The 20,053-nt window shown below is 36.8% G+C and overlaps 1 protein-coding gene and 1 long non-coding RNA gene across 13 annotated transcripts in view; one reads left to right on the top strand and one right to left on the bottom strand.

Annotated features, from left to right (window-relative positions):
- LPP (LIM domain containing preferred translocation partner in lipoma) overlaps window positions 1-20,053 on the bottom strand; it is a 693,621-nt gene that overhangs the window by 290,498 nt on the left and 383,070 nt on the right. The window lies entirely within an intron of this gene.
- Window positions 8,874-14,966, top strand: LOC146397664 (uncharacterized). Its single transcript, XR_014824516.1, has 2 exons — window positions 8,874-12,227; window positions 12,314-14,966. It is a non-coding gene; the product is annotated as an uncharacterized LOC146397664 (long non-coding RNA).

Raw genomic sequence — 20,053 nt, 5'->3', positions numbered from 1 at the left:
AGTGACCTAAATGAATTGACTGATACCAAAATTCCAAGACATAATCTCATCTCTGATTAGGAATATTATCATCTGGTTGTAGTGATTCCTATAAACCCTCAGTGGGGAGGGGAGAAATAAAAAAAACAATGAAACCCCAAAATTACACTGTATTTATTTCACATACTTATTAGACTTTGTCTAAATAGTTCAACCAAAATGTGGATTTGGGGTTAGAAAAGCATGACCAATTTGGCCTTGTTAAATAAAGGCACTAAACCCTTTTCCAGCTGTGTCAAATCTTACAAATTTAAGGTCTTAGAGGTCACAAGCCAATTAAATAGAACTCAGTCCCAAGGATCTAGCAACAATGAGTATGAAATGCTACATGCAGCTTGGGTCAAAGTTGCCATATTCCCCACTACTCCCTAGTATTCCCCAATCAGAAACCAGGTATCAATTAATCATTTGTCCTTGCTTACATTGTGGTTTTTCCTCTAACGAAGGGTAAAGTGAGATACTTCTTTTGTAATAACCTATTTTAAAAGTGGGAAAGGAGTTCCTTAGTGGCCTAGAAGTTAAGGATTTGGTATTGTCACTGCTGTGGCTTGGGTTCCATTCCTGGACTGGGAATGTCTGCATGTCACAGGCATAGACAATAAATAAATAAACAAGTGAATGAGTAAATAAATAAATAAATGAAGAAAAAAATGTGTAAATTCTTAAGTATGCTCTAATGTAAAGAAGTATTTATAAAGAGGAAAACATAACTGAAAATACAATTATGAAACAAAAATATTTTTTGGTCTGCTTAAATCACTTGCCAGGATCTATGATATTGAAATTACCATCCTAGAGTAAATTAACTCTCACTTAACCTTGAAAAACCATAGAGGTTATTCAAATCTATGTGCAAGAGTGCAATGCAATGCAACAGAAACAAGAGGCAGACATGCAAACTGCTATAAAAACAAACAAAATACTACATTTAGAAAGCAAAAAATGCTGCAAGTAGTAAAACCTTCATATTTTCAAGTTAAGCTATATTAGCTATGCACCTCATATATTTAATTCAAACTTTGTTATTTTAAATAAAATCTAGTGTTTAAAAAATCCAATAATAAAATGTTTCCCAATAGAATTTGCAAAACCATGTTTTATGACTTTACCATTTGTTTTTAAAACATAATAAAAATATAATTGAAGTAGCTTCAATGTATAAAAATTAAACTATTTTAAAACCTCACAAGCTTTTAGCAGTAAAGAAATAATGCAACTTAACATTTATCATGGAATATAGAATTAAAAAATATTACTTCAGAGTATAAGATTTTTTAAAACAACAGCATTAGAGTTTCCAGAATGTAACTGTTGGTTTACAACCCACATGAACCTCACAGATACACACACACACACACACACACACACACACACACACACACACACACACATCCTACAGCCATTGAGGGTTTCTTGCAGTTTTCAGAAAGATATATGTGCATTAACTATACATATTTATATGTTTAAATGTTCTAATTATCCATTGACTAAAAAAATGTCATTCATATAATAGAAGTAACATCTGCTTTCATTTTCCTTTAATAAGGAATTTGTCATTCTTTTGCAAAGCTATTGAGAGCTAAATGAGGGAAGGAAACACAAGAGGAACTCACACTGCTTAAATGGACTAAATGTATTTATTTTTGTTCCTCCTAGTTTTCTGACCTTTGCCAATGCCCAGAAGTGATAGAATTAATGCAAAAATAAGAGAACACATCATGCACATTCAAAAGTGTTTCAAATAAGATATAAAGAAAAGCACTCTTTGCTAATTAAATAAGGACAACAAGGGAATGGACTCTTTGAAGAAGGGAGAAATTCATCATAATAAGAGTTCCCTTGATTCCAGGAGTTCACATAGCAGCAAGAGAGACAAAATAACACTAGTAAATGCCTGTAACATAACAATTGAAAATGCTAAGAAACACGAGACGTTATTATGGTTTCAGATGGTTTAGTCCCAAACTGGCTTGCAGAGAGGGTCTCTCTGAGTTGTCTTGTGGGGTGTACAGAATTAAAACATGAACATGGGTTTATATCATGTGCTTGCATGTGCCTGCCTTGCAGGAGGAGGGTGGATTCTGTTTCAAGCAAAAGATGTGAGCAGAGGCGCAGACAAAGGTTAGGGCACATATGAAGAACAATAAAATCCAACAGGAATTTAACAATAGCTGAGACATTCTATGTGTGTACTCGTTATCTAAGTGCTTTACATACAATGGAGGAAGGACCTATAACTCTTATTTTATAGATGATGAAACTGAGGTCTGGTGAGCTTAGGTAACTTATCCAGAAAATAATCTAATATTGGTGTCTGAATCTAGACTTTGCGGTTCCAAAGTTGTTCTGTTAGCCACTTCTACACTAAAAGCAAGTACCTAAAGCAAGACTACAAAATTAGATCAGGACAGATTGTAAAGGGTAACATCTGCCTTTAATTTTAGTTGACAACCAATCTGATAGAATTAAGGGACAACTATTAGGGCAAAAGAAGGGCAGGGAAGGGACACTCAGCGCTGAGAAAACACACACACACACACTACAAGGAGAACAATTAGTTTCTAAAGAGGGCCTGTTGTTTCATTGAGAGTAAGGACATACACACACACACACACACACACACACACACACCTCTGAAGGAAATTACTTTTGTTTAGCTGAGAGTGACATTTTCAAGCAGTCTTGAAAAAGGCAGCTTACAAAATATCATTTTATTAAAGTCCCATTAGCATAGCTAGATACACTATTCCATATCCAAGTCTGGTCTCAGTTTAAAAGATGGTCTTATTTTGAAATAGCAAAGATTTTCCTCCATGTATGATGCCATTTAAAATGCTTTCCTCACAGGACATTGAGGGAATTTAATTACCATGTTAACACATTGTGAAAATTAAAACAACATCAATGATGGCCATGGAACCAGAAGCATGACCTCCTTTCATTAGGAACTATCACAGTCCAATGTACTGTATACTACTTGAAATTGACATTATTTGGTATTGCTTGGGGTTTTTAGAAAGAATTAGAGGGAGGGAGGGAGCACAAAGCCAATAGAAGAATTATTCTCTAAATTTCTTAAATAGTGAGCTCATTAAAAAGCAAGAAATCTATTTCATTTTAAAAGAAAAACACCACCACAAGATCCCTTAGTAATGTAGAGTCCTGAGTACATTGCACCAGCTAATTCTGGCCATCAGTCTCTTCATCTGAATTCAAAATTCAGCAGACACAAAACACATAACCATTTTAGGAAAGCCTGTTTCAAAATACACTGCCTTTTTATTACCTTATTATACAAAAATTATGGTAATTTCTTAATAAACTTATGGAAACAGGCCACATTATTAATTGTATTGCAAATATAATATTTAATTAAAGATACATTATGTTGATAGAATTTAGCATCTGGCACTTGGTCTTTGCAGACCACGTAAAGTAACGACATGAAGATAATCACTATAAATGCCCTCTTGTGTTTCAGTCCTCCATAGAGTCAACTTTCTTTAGAACAACAGTCAAGATCCATTATATTTTGTGGAAAATATCTAGGACAAAGGGAGAAATGCGTTGGCAACTGTCACATATTACATCACCCAGCATTCTGTGGGTCCATTTCTCTTAGACACAAACAGCTTTTCTATAAGCATGTGTTAGTGACATGGTGCTGTCTTGTGGAGCCTCACACACAATCAACTGTTTCTAATTTTTAAAACAGGACTCTGAAGACTTTCATTAGTTCGACATCAAGTTTTCTTATACTTCCCAAAGTTTTCCAGAATCCTTTCTAATGTCAATTAAACACAGTCAATGGTGGACTAATGAGACCTATTCAGTAGCGATTCATAATTTACTGCACTTGCCCTGTTCCTTATAGGGCTTTTTTTTCTCCTACCACAATCATACCTCATTATTGTTGCTTCATGACTACTTTCTGGTCTAAATTTTGTCATTGGTATTTGGGTAAGAAAAAAACTTTTCCATATAACCTAAAGAACCTTTTTCTTTTAAAAATGTTAAGTCAAAATGTTCCTAACCTAGAAATACTACAGTCATATTAAAATGATTAAGCTCAACAACAATAAAAATAACAAGATTTTCTTTTTTTTTTCTTCTGGTTTAAAAGGTATTCCATTTTGTTATGAAAAACTTAGACAAGCCACTTCTGCAGATAGCAGTGACCCTGCTCTTCTTAAAAGCAGAATATAAAAGCTCTCTTCAACTCATCCTACCTCAAAGAGACCCCTTCCAAAAAATTATAGTCTTTTATCACAAGATGCAGTGCATGACAGCATTTGGAGATGGGTGAAAAAACTGTAAGAGTGTTATCTAATAATGCTGCTCTTTATGTAGATTTATATATGTATATAAATATACAGATATGTGCTTGTGTGTGTGTTTTCATATATTTCACACACATTTAATGAAGGAACAGAAATAATCTTGGCAATTCAGATATAAAACAAGTGCATTTACATGTTCTCTACTTTTTCCCCTATAAAATACCATAAAAATACAGAGCAGAACAAGTTTTCGATTGTAAATGGTTTGGACATTTTCAACTAAGAATTTTAAAACTTGGGTTTGTAGCCCAAGGGCAAAAGCAGTACGTGTATCCAAACTTTAGGACTGAAAGAAGAATGCCAAGTCATCTAGGCTGGTCCATCTAGTTAGAGAAGGGGCCATTTCTCTGTCCACTGGGGACTGTGCTGTCAGAGTTGTGAGAGAATCCTCTCTGGATTCCACTCCCAGGCACCATCCATTCAGCTGCCAAAGGAATGGCACACACTCAGAAGGCAGTCTTCAAAACACAAGGAGAGGAGGAAGAAAAAAAGAGAAAATATCCTGGCTTACCCTAACATAAAATGGTGAGCCTTCAGAGAAGTAAAATTGTAAAGCAATGAGGGTCAAACCAGTGCATTTTTTTTAAACATATATAATGATTTTTATTTTTTTCCATTATAGCTGGTTTACAGTGTTCTGTCAATTTTCCACTGTACAGCATGGTGACCCAGTTACACATACATGTATACATGCTTTTTTCTCACATTATCATTCTCCATCACAAGTGAGCAGACAAAGTTCCCAGTGCTACACCAAAGGAGCTCATTGCTAATCCATTCCAAATGCAATAGTCTGCATCTATTAACCCCAAGCATGCCATCCATTCCACTCCCTCGCCCTCCCCCTTGGCAACCACAAGTGTATTCTCCAAGTCCATCATTTTCTTTTTGGTGGAAAGGTTCATTTGTGCCATATATTAGATTCCAGATATAAGTGATATCATATAGTATCTGTCTTTCCCTTTCTGACTTACGTCATTCAGTGTGAGAGTCTCTAGTTCCATCCATGTTGCTGCAAATGGCACGATTTTGTATTTTTTATGGCTGAGTAGTATTGCATTGTGTATATATACCACAATTTCCTAACCCATTCATCTGTCAATGGACATTTAGGTTGTTTCCAAGTCTTAGCTATTGTGAATAGTGCTGCAATGAACATACGGGTGCATGTGTCTTTTTCAAGGAAAGTTTTGTCTGGATATAGGCCCAAGAGTAGGACTGCTGGGTCATATGGTAGTTCTATGTATAGTTTTCTAAGGTACCTCCATACTGCATTTTAACAACCCATACGAACTTGTTATTTAAAAAAAAAAAAAAGGCATAAAAATGCTAACGGCAACAACTTTAATGAACTTCTAACATGTTATTTTACCTTCTTGAGGACTCTGAATTCTCTAAATGAGTCACTGGTTCTCTACCAAATTACAAAAATGTTGAGTTATGCCATGGGATTTATATATTTATTTGTTCCTTTAGGTTGCCAGTTGAAATGTGAGGTTCCTGGAGAAATGTTCAAAGGACATGCTTATTTGCCAGAACTCAGGGGAAAAGCTTTATATCTCAAAGCATTTTTTTGTAAATAAAACAGGAAAACATATTTTCTAAACTCTTAAGGCAAAGATGTTTCATTTCCGTTATACCAAACAACTTTTGTTCAAATTGTTAAAACTTGTAGAAATGCTACATGAGTGGAATTTTTCAGAGAGGGAGAAAATTATATCACAGAAGGAACAAAGACCATCTTCACCAGTTTCAATGTTCAAAAAAGAAGCTGGTTGAAGAAATCTGGATTTGAGAAGTAAGATGGTGCGTAACGTATTAAAAAGTAAGACCCAGATATAGAAATATGAAAGGGAAAAAAAGTGAGGGAACAGGATGTAAAAATGAATAATTTAGATATAAAACATAAGGCATGAACCATGCCAATAAATAGACATAATTTAAATAGAAAATGTCCTGTGATTGTTTTAAGCCACGAACAAATTCACACAGACGCAAAAAAGACCAAAAGTAAAAAACAACATCTAAATCTATTTTTTCCTGGTCTAAAACTGGAAATAGGAGCTACTTTTTAAAGAAAAAAAATCCCTCATTTAATTCTTGTTCTTATCAGAGAACCTTTTTGTCAGTTTTAACAGCAGATTAATCACTTTCACAACCTACGGAAAAAGTTTTCTGGAAAGCATAACAGCCTGCAAGTGTAAATGACAGTATTACTTTTCCTGCAGCTCAGCCGCCTACAAATTCTCTCTCATCCATGACTCAGCATGAGGTAAAAGGAGCTAATGAAAAGGGCCACATTTTCTTTTAAAATTTGTGAACTTTCTTTCAGCATGTAGAACTGCTAAAAAAAAAAAAAAAAAAAAAAAAAAAAAAAAAAAAAAAAAAAACCTCCCAAAAGCTAGATAGAAAAGTAAAGAGGCTCTCCATGAAAGCTTGTCAGTTACATACCTAGAACTAGAAACTTCCTTCCAAGTAATGTTAAAAGTAGATATGTTGGTTGCTGTTTTCTCCCACAACCCATCCAAGGCCTAACATTACAACCTATTGGGAACCAGTGTATGCACATTTCTATATTACATTTATAGGATTGTAGGGGGGTGATAAAATGTTGCTTTGCTGAAACCAAGATTTCAAAAGGAAAGACAGAAAACACAGAACTTTGTGGTCAAGACAGGGACTTGTCCTGGGGCTTTCCCTCCTAGCAAAATACCACTTGATTTGATTGTGTAAACAACTCTCTAGAAGCAGTCAGGTTCCTGCAGAGCCATCACAGAGGTAGGGTAATGATTTTTTATGGTATGTTTTTTTCACCCTCAGAAGGAACAATGTGATCACTTTGTTGGAAACATAAGTAAATTAGGGAAACCATCTTATTTATAAGCATTCATCAAATATTTACTGAGTGCTCAGTCTTTGTGAGACACTGCTAAGCACTGGGCAGCAGGGACAGGAAGCTTAACCGTAAGAACAGCATCTCTCTCTTTCTCAGGAGGTCAGTGTCTTCAGGGAATTTACAGCATGTGATCAAGTGGGAGGAGGAGGCTGGGACTAAATGAGCATTTACAGGGAAGGGTGCAAAGTATGGGGATTGGGAAATTCAAGGTAAATGATATAGGAGCACTGTTTAACAAGGGTATCTAAACTACATAAGAGCAGAAAAAGCTGCTGAACAATTTCTCAAGGGAAATGACATCTATGCTGAGACAAGGCAGCAGAGGGCTGGGGCCATGGATAGTGGTCCTGGTAGAGAAAATAGCATATGACTGTCCAGTAGCAGCTCAATACCGTTGGGGACCTGACAGAAGCCCAGTGTAGTTTCATAGAGCATAAGAAGGGCAGTAGTAAAAGAAGTCAAAAGGGCATATAACATCTTTTAAAAAGGGGGGGGGAATGGAGAAAAAGAAGTGCTTTACTAGTCCTAGTTTACATATGAGAGCAAAGCAAAAATGGTTACTTGTCCAGAATCACATAACAATGAGATTCAAAGTGAGATTCAAATCCATTTCTAATTGATTTCAAGGTCTGTTTACTTAATCATTCTGTTATACTACTGAGCTAAAAAACTAAGGTGTTAGGGAAATACTACAGTGAGATTTGCATTTTAGGAACAGATTGGGTGGCAGAAAAGGGGCTACCAAGAAACCAGTTAGGAGCGTTTTACCAACACCATACAAATATGGTACATGTGAAATCTGTTGAAGGCAGCGGAGATGGGAAGAAGCAGAAAGGTCTGTGAAATATTTGAGAGGTAAAATCGACAATAAGGGAAAGACAGGAGTGTAGACTTCTGGCTTAGGAATCTGGTTGGATGGTGACACCATTCAATTTAACAACACAGAAGGTAGAAAGAATTCTGGAGAGAAGTTGATGAATTTATTTTAGACATGTTGAGACTAAATCTTGTGTGATATATGCAAATGCACCAGGCTAATAAGCACTTAGAAAGGTCTGGATGTGAAGTGCAAGAAAGCTTGCTGAAACAGATCTACATAACAACATTACAACACAGGTAACTGAGGCCACAGAAGTGAGAGTCTCCAAATCAAGTATGGGAAGAATAACAATAACAGACTCTAGGAAAGACACCCCACACCCCTGACCCCCATCGCCACCACTACCAAAGAAACCAACATCCAAGGGAAGGCAGAACAAGAGGAGCTAAACAGATCCCTATATGGGGACTTGTTCAGAAAATTAGAAAGAAAACCAAGAGAGCATGAAAGACCTAGAAAAGTTGGCAAAAAGGTGTAAGTGTGCTGCTGGTTTAAACAGGAAAGGTACACAACGTAAAACTCTGGGAAAAGCTTACTGAAAGAGAGTCAATAGAGGCAAGGGTGAGCTGAAATACTGAATCATAGACTATAAGTTTGAAAAGAAGAAATACAATCAAGAGACTGATGGGGAAATAGAAATAAAGATAATAGAAGGCGAAGATGTTAAAAAACAGTAGAGTGGGAGTTGTCTAACCTGGAGCTGAAAACCTACAGGGTTGTATTTTTGTTTTCTTTAGTTTTGTTTTATGATTTTCTGATTAATGAACAGAGCAATGATAAGATCAAAGGTGTAACCCTGGGATTGGTGGCTACAACTGAGTGGAGATAAAAGTCACAGGAGGTAAGAGGTCAAGGGACTGAAAAGCCAGGAAGATGACCTCTGAAACCTTCCAAACAGACTGAAAGTGTAAGTGAGCCAAGCAGAAAAAGACCCATATCTTATTATATCATTTCTATGTTGAATCTACAAAAAAAGAAAAAAAAAGATAAAAATGAAGTTATTTATCAAACAGAAACAGACTCACAGACATAGAAAATAAATATATGGTTACCAAAGGGGAAAGGAGGGGCTGATGTAGATAAATTAGGAGTTGGGGATTAACATATACAAACTATTACATATGAAATAGATAAACAACAAGAACCTACCGCCTAGCACAAGGAACTATACTCAATATCTTGTAATAACCTATAATGGAAGAGAATGTGAAAACAGAATATGTGTGTGTATACAAAAAACTCAGTCACTTTGCTGAATATCTAAACCTAACACAACATTGTAAATCAACTACACTTGGATAAAAAATGATTAAAAAAAAAAAAGATTGAAAGCCTGGACCCAGAGCAGAGACAGTGTGCAATTTGCCAAGTGAATAACAGCAAGGACCAAGAGATCAGGAGATGATGGATAACAATGTGAAGGAAAAAGCATTTTGGTCAAATTCTTTCAACTTTAAAGAAGCATATAAACACATTACTAAGTTGTAATAATTAAGAAAGAAAAAGAAAGTGCAATCAACTCTGCTGTTTGGAACTTAAAATTAGCACAAAGGAACTATTTGTAGAGCAATGGTTCTATTCCCAGAGCAGATAGGCAAAGCTTATTCAGGCCCACCATGCATGAGATAGAACATCATCTGCCCAGATTTATTGCCCCTACATCTATCATCACCCCCAACCACTAATTCTGATGATTATGCTAGGATGATTAAGAGGTACCTCTTCTGCTTTTCCTGTTTCTGACCTTTCAGTGCTCATGGCTTCTCTATATAGATTGATCTGTTGTAGAAAATAGTTAACCTTCTGTGATGATCAGTTTTATATGTCAGTTTTGCTAGACTACAATCTCTCTAGTTATTCAATCAAACACTAATCTAGGTATATTTGGGAAATTATCTTGTGTAAGGGATTAAAGTCTATAATAAATTGACTAAGTAAGGAAGATTATCTTAGAGAATCTGGGTTGGCCTGATTGAAAGTTGAAAGGCCTTGAGAGCAAAGTTGAGACTTCTTTAAAGGAGAAGAAATTCTACGTGTGGACAATAGTATTAGCTTTTGTAGCAAAGTTTCAGCCTGTCCTTCCTAACAGCCTATACTACAGATGTTGGATTGCCTAGCCAGCCCACACAATCACATAAATTAATTCCCTGCAATAAATCTCTTAATCTTTATCTCCTACCAGCTCTGGTAAAGTATTGACTAAATATACCTTCTCTAGGTATCACCAGTCACACTGGCTGCTCTTTGACTTTTGGTAGAAAACAAACCATTCATAAGGTCTGCCAATGATGCTGTAAGATTATATGTAGACCATTTTTGTTGCATTCTGATTTCCACCCTAAACAAAGCTGTAAGTTTGCTTCTGAAAAAGTATACCTTCCTACAATAAGCTGAGAATAGTGGGAATATATTTCCCCAAAGCCTTTTAAAGATGGAGACTTCCTGGCTCGCTTGGGAGCTTTCAATAACACATAAGAAAGGAGGGAACAATGACAAGACACAGAAACCTAACAAAAATATCTTTATACTCTACATACAAAGTGAAGGAACCGAAATCAGGAATAGAGGATCAATAGGTAGTATTAGCAACAGAGAAAAACATATGATTGAGAAGGCAGAGGCACTAGATATTATAGCTACAGCAAAATGTTACAGGTTATATAAGCTTGTAATCATAACTAATTACTAAATCTTTGGATCATATTTTTAAATATTAGGAAAAGAGGAATTTATTGAGAAAAATAGTTGCTACAGTATTACTAATAAAAATTGAGGATTTTTGGTAAAATAACTCTTGGATCCTTGTCATTTGCATTGAATACAGTATTATAGTTTGCACATGCTGTGGTTTGAACCTGAGCTCTTAACAGGGTCTTTAAAAATAAAGTTAGATAAAAAATTGTCATAGCTTGACTAACTAGTTTTTTTGGGGGGGAGGGATCACTTATTTTTAATGTGATTGCTTTTTTCGTTTTGTTTTCATTTATTTTAGTTTAGTTAAGACAGAGACATGTTGAACATGCATGGCCTTTCTGTTGTAGAATACTCTAAATCATAGAACATCAATGATGAAAGACCTTAATCACATCCTTATTTTACAAATGATAAAGTTCCAAGGAAGGTAGGTAACATTTCCAGTATGATGGAGATTAGGTGAAGCCAGGTCTAGAATTCAGGCTTGCCAGTGTTCTTTCCACCACACACTGTTGGGTAAGAAATCTTTAAAACACATCCGCATACACACCTCCATGTCTCTCACTTCCCTTAACCTTAACAAAATCCCAAGGGATGCTTTTGGCAGGATTCAAAGATTACTTTGGCAACTCTAACCACATTCCTGGAATCCATTTGCAAATGCTGGTCAGTAGAGCCTGCTTCATTCCCTTTTTGGTCTTACTCAGTAAAGGCTAAGTGTAATGTGAATTATCATAAGTTTATTTTTATTCTCCCACCACCTCCTTTTTTTGGTAAGTGATCACTGACTACCAGGCACAGGAAATACATTTCATTAAATGATTTTCCAAAATCAAAACTCCATCTGGGCTGAAACAGAGACAGACTCAGAGATGATCACTTATAACGCTAATACCAGCTACAATAACCCATTCAAAGATGATCAGAGTGAGGAAAGGGTCTTTATCTTTCCTGAAAGCACTTCCCAGGCCAAACCTTGGTTACCCCACTATCTAATGTGCTATGTGCACAAACACGCTAGCAGCTGGTAATCGCATTGTGACTCAGTGCCTCATGGGGAGGGGGGCCACAGGAGGAACTCACTCAGAACTGTAGAACACAAGTCTCAACTAGCAAGTACTAAATGTGGTCTCCTAATTGGACAGACCAAATTGAAAAAAGAAAAAAAGTGAGAAGCAAGTCTCCTAAAGTGAGAAATAATATTTCCCCTTAGCAAATTCAGAGAGACACACAAATACTTGCACCCTTCACTCTGGATTAAGTTAATATCATTCTAACTAAAATTAACAGGAATTGATGAGGGAAACAATACAAAGACATAAGTATAAGTAGAGCAGGGCGGTCCTATAGCAGACATCAGGAGAGAAAAAAATAAAGTGTAGAAGCTTTAGTTATGAGGACCCAAACTTCTGACTGCTAAAACGCCAATCAACCAAGATTATAAACTTGAAAAGGAAGAAAAAGAAATCATAAGGGCCATTGGAAACCATAAAAGGCACTCAGCTAGGATGTGTGTTACTAGAACCAACAGGTTTGTGTTTGTGTTCTGTTCCCTCTCATCAGAGTGGTTGGAAAGGAAAGTCTATTCATTAAAAATTGAAATTAGTATTAAAAATCACAATTCTACTTTTGTTTTGAGATAGATAAAAGTACCAGAATGATATATGGATCCAAAAAAGCCGTCTCCTCTCAAAAAACATTCTATTTTTCTAAAACATTATATTTAAGATCATTTTACTTTCTATTGTTTTAGTTTCTATTCTGAAAAGTGCTAAAAAGGTGCTGGGCAGGGATAAAAGAAAGAAAAGGGGGTGAAGGGAGAGATTAGATAGATAGATAAGTAGGTAGAAGAGGTGGAGAAAAAGGGAAAAGTGAGAGAGAAAGGGAGGGATAGAAAAATCAATAGTTTTTAAATTTGCCTTGTCAGATGTTTATTGTTAAAAGATGTTATACTTTGCCAAAATACTCTCTGGGTGTACATACATTTATTCAAATTTATGAAAATAAACATTATGTACCCATTTATAGAAATATTTATATAAATTACAATATACATGTAAAGCAAAAGCAAAGTAGGTTAATTATAGAAACTTAAAAAATATGTAGAGGGAGTTCCTGTTGTGGCTCAGTGGGTTAAGAACCCAACTAGTTTCGAGGATGTGGGTTCGATCCCTGGCCTCGCTCAGTGGGTTAAAGATCCAGCATTGCTGCAAGCTGTGGCATGGGTTGCAGATGTTGCTGGGATCTGGCATAGGTCTGGCATAGGGTCTGACTGGATCCCTAGCCTGGGAACTTCCTTATGCCACAGATGCGGCCCTAAAAGAAAAAGAAAAAATATGTAGAGAAGTGTAAGAAAGAAGTCTTATCTCCTACAACCCCAGAAATAACTTAGTGTACACATCACTTTAAATGCTATTAAATATTCATACATAATTACATGTCACAATTCAAGTAATACATAGATCCATACCTAATTAAGAGAAAAATACAATAGATGTGGAAGTATCTAGGGTGTTATTTCTCAGAGTAAATTAGAGAAGAATTTAATACTGTCAGGGAAATAAAAGAATTAGGATTTTAAAAATCTAAATCCCTACAACTATAGACACAGAATACTACATAAGGAAGTATAAGTATTATACTTATATATAAAACTACAACTATAGATAAGGAATACCTAAAGTACTCTCAGATTAAGTTTTACACAACTAGAAAGTACTGGGGTAGAGACAGGAGTGAATGTGAGAGACAGCTGGGTAATTACAAGTGTAACACTACAACCTTACATGAGATTACCATTTTGTGGCTGATAAAATATTCTCACTCATTTCTTTACCACTCAATATTTTTATCCAATATCATTATTGTTCCATTTTTCCTCATGGAAATGAGCCCCAAAGATACCAGCTACACTAGTTCTTCAAGAATTCAGATGCAGTGCTTTTAATCCTTGTTTTGTTTTCTGAGATACAGAAGATTGACCTTGACACACTATGGTATAAAGGAAAGAACACTGGACTGTAAGTTAGGAACTTGTGCTCAAACTCATCATCCCTGCACAACCCAGCAAATGAGCAAGCCCTCTCTTCTAGCTCTTCCTTTACCTCCTCTATAATGGAGCTAATAATAGAGCTGATGAAACTCACCGGGGTAATAGGAAGTGCGCCTGGCATAGTGCGTGACACTGGAAGGAAGTAACACAAAATTCTACCAGCCTACCTGTTACCACTTCAGGAAGCTGAGAGCCCACTAGCATAAAGAACATCATTTCCTCCAAGCTGGTGTCACTGGGCTAAGCACTGACTATATTCAATTCTGACTATATTCAATTCATCTAAATTCTGTGTATTTAAAGGAAACTCACAAACCAAATCAATGTGAACCAAAGCAAATTCTTGGTCTATCAGAGGTCTGTAAAGAGCCAAAGTCTATCAAAGAGCTGCATCTTTTCCTGAACCAAATCTGCAGCTACACAATGGGCTGAAGTGGAAATAACAACCATACAAACAGATGACCATGAGCCTCAGCCATTCAAACCAGGGCCCTACATCAGGAGGCTGGGGTTAGGTGGAGGTGGCTACTCAAAAGGCAGGCAGAATCCAGTCAGGCTTCCTTTTATGCATCTCCAGCTACTCTACTGCTGAAAGCCCAAGGTCCAAAAAAGACAATCCTAGGGTATCTCCAGTCCAATCAATCACACAAAGTAACTTTTTTTTGTGGGGGGGGGGAAGGGGGGAGAGAATGAACCCAAATGGTTCCAAGAGGCAAGAACAACTGGTGAGAACCCATTTCTTAGCATCATTCAATCAAGAAGTCCACGTCATCAGCAATGCTAATTTAATAAACCAGAGCTGCGGTGCTATAATTGGATTGCCATTCGAGCTAGTGAGTTTCCAGGGTAACCGTGTTCTTGCCACAGATAAAATGCACCTAGTAGCACAAAGATTAAGAGTTTGGGGAGAGTCAGCATCAAATGAGAGGTCAAGAATTTATGCTGAAGAGAGCTAGCTATATATACCAAAAGCAAATGAGTGAAAATTGACTGGACTCAATATCCCAGGCCTGCCACATTCCAGCAGTATTATTTCAAGGGAAAACAAATAAATAAAAAACAAAACTCCTCTGGGTCTTGATTCCTCATCTGTAAAATGAGTATAGTCATGGTATCTGTCTCATAGGGTTGTTACAAGGATAAAACAGGGGACTTAATAATTGTTACATTTAAAGCTCCAACTAACGTTAAAAAAAAAAAAGAGAGAGAGAAAGAGAAGGAGTTCCCGTCATGGCTCAGTGGTTAATGAATCTGACTAGGAACCATGAAGTTTGAGGGTTTGATTCCTGGCCTTGCTCAGTGCATTAAGGATCCCGCGTTGCCATAAGCTGTGATGTAGATCACAGACGTGGCTCAGATCCCGTGTTGCTGTGGCTGTGGCATAGGCTGGTAGCTACAGCTCCGATTTGATCCCTAGCCTGGGAACCTCTATATGCCACGGGTGCAGCTGCAGAAAAGACAAAGGACCAAAAAAAAAAAAAAGAGGCTACAGCAGATGTCTTTAAACCTAGATATTCAGAGGCCTAAAAAACTAGAAAAAAAAAAGGGCGGGGGGCTTCTTCTTTTCAGTTTACTGCTTTGGAGGGAAAGACCCTGAAAACTTCTCAAAGGAGCCTGGAAAATCTTAAATCCATGTTGTCTTTGACTATGTTCATGTCACTCCTGCCCCCACAGCCCTGACTTCTGGGAATACGCTGCCATGTCAGAGGCAATCCAGCAAGTCTTAATTGAGGAGGGACACAGCTTTTCAAGCCACAAATTAAGGATTGGGAAATTTCCCTTGCTTAAGGGGTAATAGCTAACTGGAAGGGTTTGTAGCCATAAATACAGGAGCCCATTTAGCATGCTTCCCCTCAGGGAGAGACCCAGCTGCAGCAAAAGTAACAGTTATGAAGAAAGGGAAATTTTCCTTTTGAAAGAAAGAAAGATTAGACAAAAATGAACAATTCAGAAAGATTCTTTAACGTGTGAGTTGAAGAAGCAGGGTATCTTTCCTTGTGTCTGTTAACAGAACAGGTACCTGAAGTTGAATACCTAGAGTTAAACTCAGCTGTAAGTAAAACTCAGCATGCTGGGTGCCCCCACTGCCCAAGGGGAAGTTATAAAGCTGGCCAAAGAGAAAGAGAATCACTTATATATGCCTGCGCTCACACTTACAAACTTCTAGGCAACCAACAGCAAATCGGCAAAAAAGATGAAGTTTGAGAGCAAGAACATGCACGCACAAGAAAAAGTTTCTGTTGTCCTCAGATTAAATGCTGAGGCAGGAAGAGATACTATTCTTGAATCAAGTGAGAAAAGATGGTAAAGTGTGATATTAAAATGCAGCACACTGGAATAAGTTTGCCTCTATAAAAACTGTTATGTTCTGTATGTGATTTAAATTAATGCCTATATTTGTTAGAGATAAAATTAAAATGAAGATAAATGGTGCCAACATATACCGTGTTCGCTGGAGCAATAAATAAGGCAGTGAAAGGTACTTTACATTTCAGTCACATCTATCGGAACAGGGAGCTCACAGCATTTGAGGAACATTTGTTAACTGAATGTTACAACAGGTTTGCGAGGCCCCCAGACAGTTAGCATAGGAGTCTTTGAAAGAGGCAGGGAGGTTTGGGGACACAAGTCCCTCAGATGTCACTGATTTCTAGTTCAGTGGATTCTCTGCCTGGTGGCAGGACCGAGAACACAAAGCTCTCTAACACTACCCCATAACAGATATCAGATGTCCAGCTTTCCCTGTTTATTAACCATCTCAGTGGTGGGCAAGATTGCAGTTTTCGCTAGAGAGAAGGCAAAAATTGTGACATACAGTAAGGGCAAATATCTCCTTTCCCTCCCTACTTAACTTGCAAGGGTGTCCCATGGATAAGATTAAATATTGTCACCACATTTATCCTCAGCTGGAAAATTTGTCCAAGGTATTGATTAGTGGTGCACTTTCTTCAAATTGATCTCTTCAATCCCATCCTTCCCATGTCCTTGCTAAGCCTCCCTGGTACAAAGCTGCCAAGTGGTCACCAGTTTTCTGTTCTCTGAGTCCTACAAAGCCAAGAAAAAAAAAGCTCTACTTGATAGGTGGCCAGGTTAATTTACAAAGCTGTCAAGCAAGATGGGGTGGGCATTGATAACTGTGTATGGATAACTAATAATTTGGTATATTGAGTTCACGATAATCTACTTTTACATATGTTTAAAATTCTCAAAGAGAAAGTTCAAATAAGTCAAAGGGGGATCAATCATAGCAACCCTGGCAGCCCATCTACTGGGACAACACTCTTTTCCTAAGCTCCTGAGGTAAGTGTGCTGGTCAGCAGAGGGCCCCTGGCTTCTGAAGACGAGGCTCCAAAAGAAACAGGGGCATCACCTTTTCCACAGGTCACTTTAGGATTCAGGTGAAATTTTAGGGAGCGTTAGGGATCACTTAGTCTACTCTCTTGTTTTTCAGAATAGAAGATTTCTCAACTGTATCTTCCTTTTACAGTTTAAAAAGATACATTATATTCCATTATAGTTTGATATACATATCGATGCACACTATATTTTGCAAAACCCTGTTCTGCCTATTCTGCAGAGGTTATTAGTCTACCTCTTTTGTGCCTTAATTTCCCTCTTGTACAATGGAGGTCTTGAGCATACCTACTTCATGAGGCTAAAGGACTCCACACATGGAAAGTACTTACAACAATCCCTGGTATGTAGGAGCTGTTAGCAGTAGAAGTAGTATTACAAACTTGGTAGTCATCTATGCTATTTTCCAAATATTTCAGCTCTCTGCTTTTTGGCACCCTTATGGCTAGATGGAGCCATATGAATACTTTCGACTAAAAAGTTGTGAGTGCAAGTCCACATGGTTTACTTATAGGCCAGAGTATGCGATTCCCAGGTCAAGAACCTCAGAGCTTTTATACTCTGGGATAGAGGCCAACAATGTTTGAGGTGGTGGCTATTCCATCAGCCTGCAAAGTCTTTCTGACCCACAATGAACAAGCAATAGAAACAAAAAATAAACCTTGGCTTTAAACACTGAGATCTGGAGAATATTTGTTAGCACAGCATTACCTGCACTAGCCTGACTAATACTTCTCACTTTGGTTTGCAAAGTGCTTTCACTTCTATTATTCAACTTACCTCTCATAATCAAGAGAAAAGGATAGTGCGTATGTATTTAGCAGACATGAATTTCAGCCCAAGTTAGTGCAATATCCACTTAATAAACTTAGGCGAGTCATATTGATAGAACTGCAAGTCAAATTCTCTAGATTTTTGCTAAGTCCGAGATATGCTTTCAATACACTTTACTCAAAATCAAAGGCTTTAGAACCCTTAAATTTTACAATACACCTACCCACATTAACCTCCACCCAGTACTAATTAGAACTGCTAACATTTTTTTCTGAGTGCTTACCACAATGTCCTATCAAAAAAAGGTGTCATTGATTATAAATGCACCACCAGTTATTGACTAGAAACAAAAAATACTGACTTAAATTATTATTGTTTTTTGTTATTAGAATTTTCATTATATTCATATTAAAAGACACCATTTAAATATATAAATGAAACAACTTGAAGCATTCCTAAAGCTTCTTCGTAGTTAGAGTTCACCACTTCAAACTACTTTTCAACTGAAAGTCATGACAGTTCTGTTTTTCCCATAGTCTTGTTTTCTTGGCTATCAAAAGCAATGATAAGAGGGTTCCGGTTCCACTGTCACCTGCAGGATTTCCTTCCACACGAGTTTTGATGTGCATTTGCAACAATGACAACTATGTCATTTCATTATTAATTACTAACCAACAATAATTATCAGAAATATTCAGGATGTGAATATGGGTTTTAGAGTTGACAAAATGTAAGTATGTGAGAGACACAGTGCTTTACTGATCTATGTATAGTAGCTATTTAGTCTCCTAATAGCTGCATGAGGTGGCACTGTATTACCATGCCATTTTGAAATCAGGAACTGAGGCACAGAGATACTACAATGCCTGACGAAGGTCACACAGTAAGTACAGGATCCAGTGTTTTCCATCTAATATAGTTGCCATCTTTCGAGTAACTGTTTTTAGTGACTATGTGGTACAGTTTCTCATTATAGCAATCAGATCAGCACTTTTTTTTTTTTTTTTTTTGGACAATGCAGGCACAAGAATTACAAATTCTAAGGAAAGTGCTCACTCAAGTCTCTTAAAGTTTTTACACCGGGCTACTTTGTTTAAAGCAAACCAAAGGGAAACCAACCCTTGCATTACTGCTAACTCTTTTTAATAGACTAAAGGGACAATTTAGCAGATGTCTGGGCCTCCTTTTGGTTATATTCAAAGAATTACTGACAGAATATGCCTGCAGCCCTATCTTTTTATATTGGGAGGTATATGCAGTGAACACAGATATACAACATATATACCTACAAAGACAAACATGCTGTGGCTCTTAAAACACATTTTTATCACATTTAGTTTTATTAGTGTCTATGTTTCTACATGGATATTAGCTTTGAAAAGGCAAAGAAATCACCACTATTAAATATCTGAAGACCAAATGTGTGCCTGATCCTTGCAGAGCATGAAATTAGACTTAATCTATGCCCAGAGGGGAAAACCTAAAGAACAACTGTAACAATTGATTTTTTTTAGCAGTTCTTTATCTCTTCTCCTTTATTAAGGACAGTTAGCACAACTCAACAATTACCTAGGAGGTATAGTACAAAGCTTTGAGAGTAGCTCTTTATATACTTATCAAATGAGTATTATAATTTGCTATAATTCTCCCTCCTGATTACATACAGTAGCTATTTCATTCTCTAAATAATATCTTATACTTTTTTTTTTTTTAGAAGTTGGTTAAATTGCTTAGGATGAGAATATTAGGCTCAGTTTCTTTGAGGGGTAATATAGTGGGAGTGACTATGTAATTATCTCTAGCAGGCTCTCACTCACTATACAATGTCGTCTACTATATCTTGCTTTCCTGTTGAGAACTCTAGTTAATCCTTACTAACTAGCACACAGGAAAATGAGGCAGGCGGATATTATTTTTAACTTGGGACTAGGAGAATAAGAAAAAGCAATGCTAAGATTGATCAAATCTGGTACATTTGCAATTTTTATTTTAAGCCATTTTAGATATATGTGCTACCAAATAGG

Source organism: Sus scrofa, chromosome 13 (assembly GCF_054392235.1).
Source record: "Sus scrofa isolate SSC_HxYL_T2T_F1_AM1 chromosome 13, Sscrofa_HxYL_maternal_Yorkshire_Landrace_v2.0, whole genome shotgun sequence".
Classification (NCBI taxonomy): Eukaryota; Metazoa; Chordata; class Mammalia; order Artiodactyla; family Suidae; genus Sus; species Sus scrofa.
This window is presented reverse-complemented; position numbering and strand designations above follow the sequence as displayed.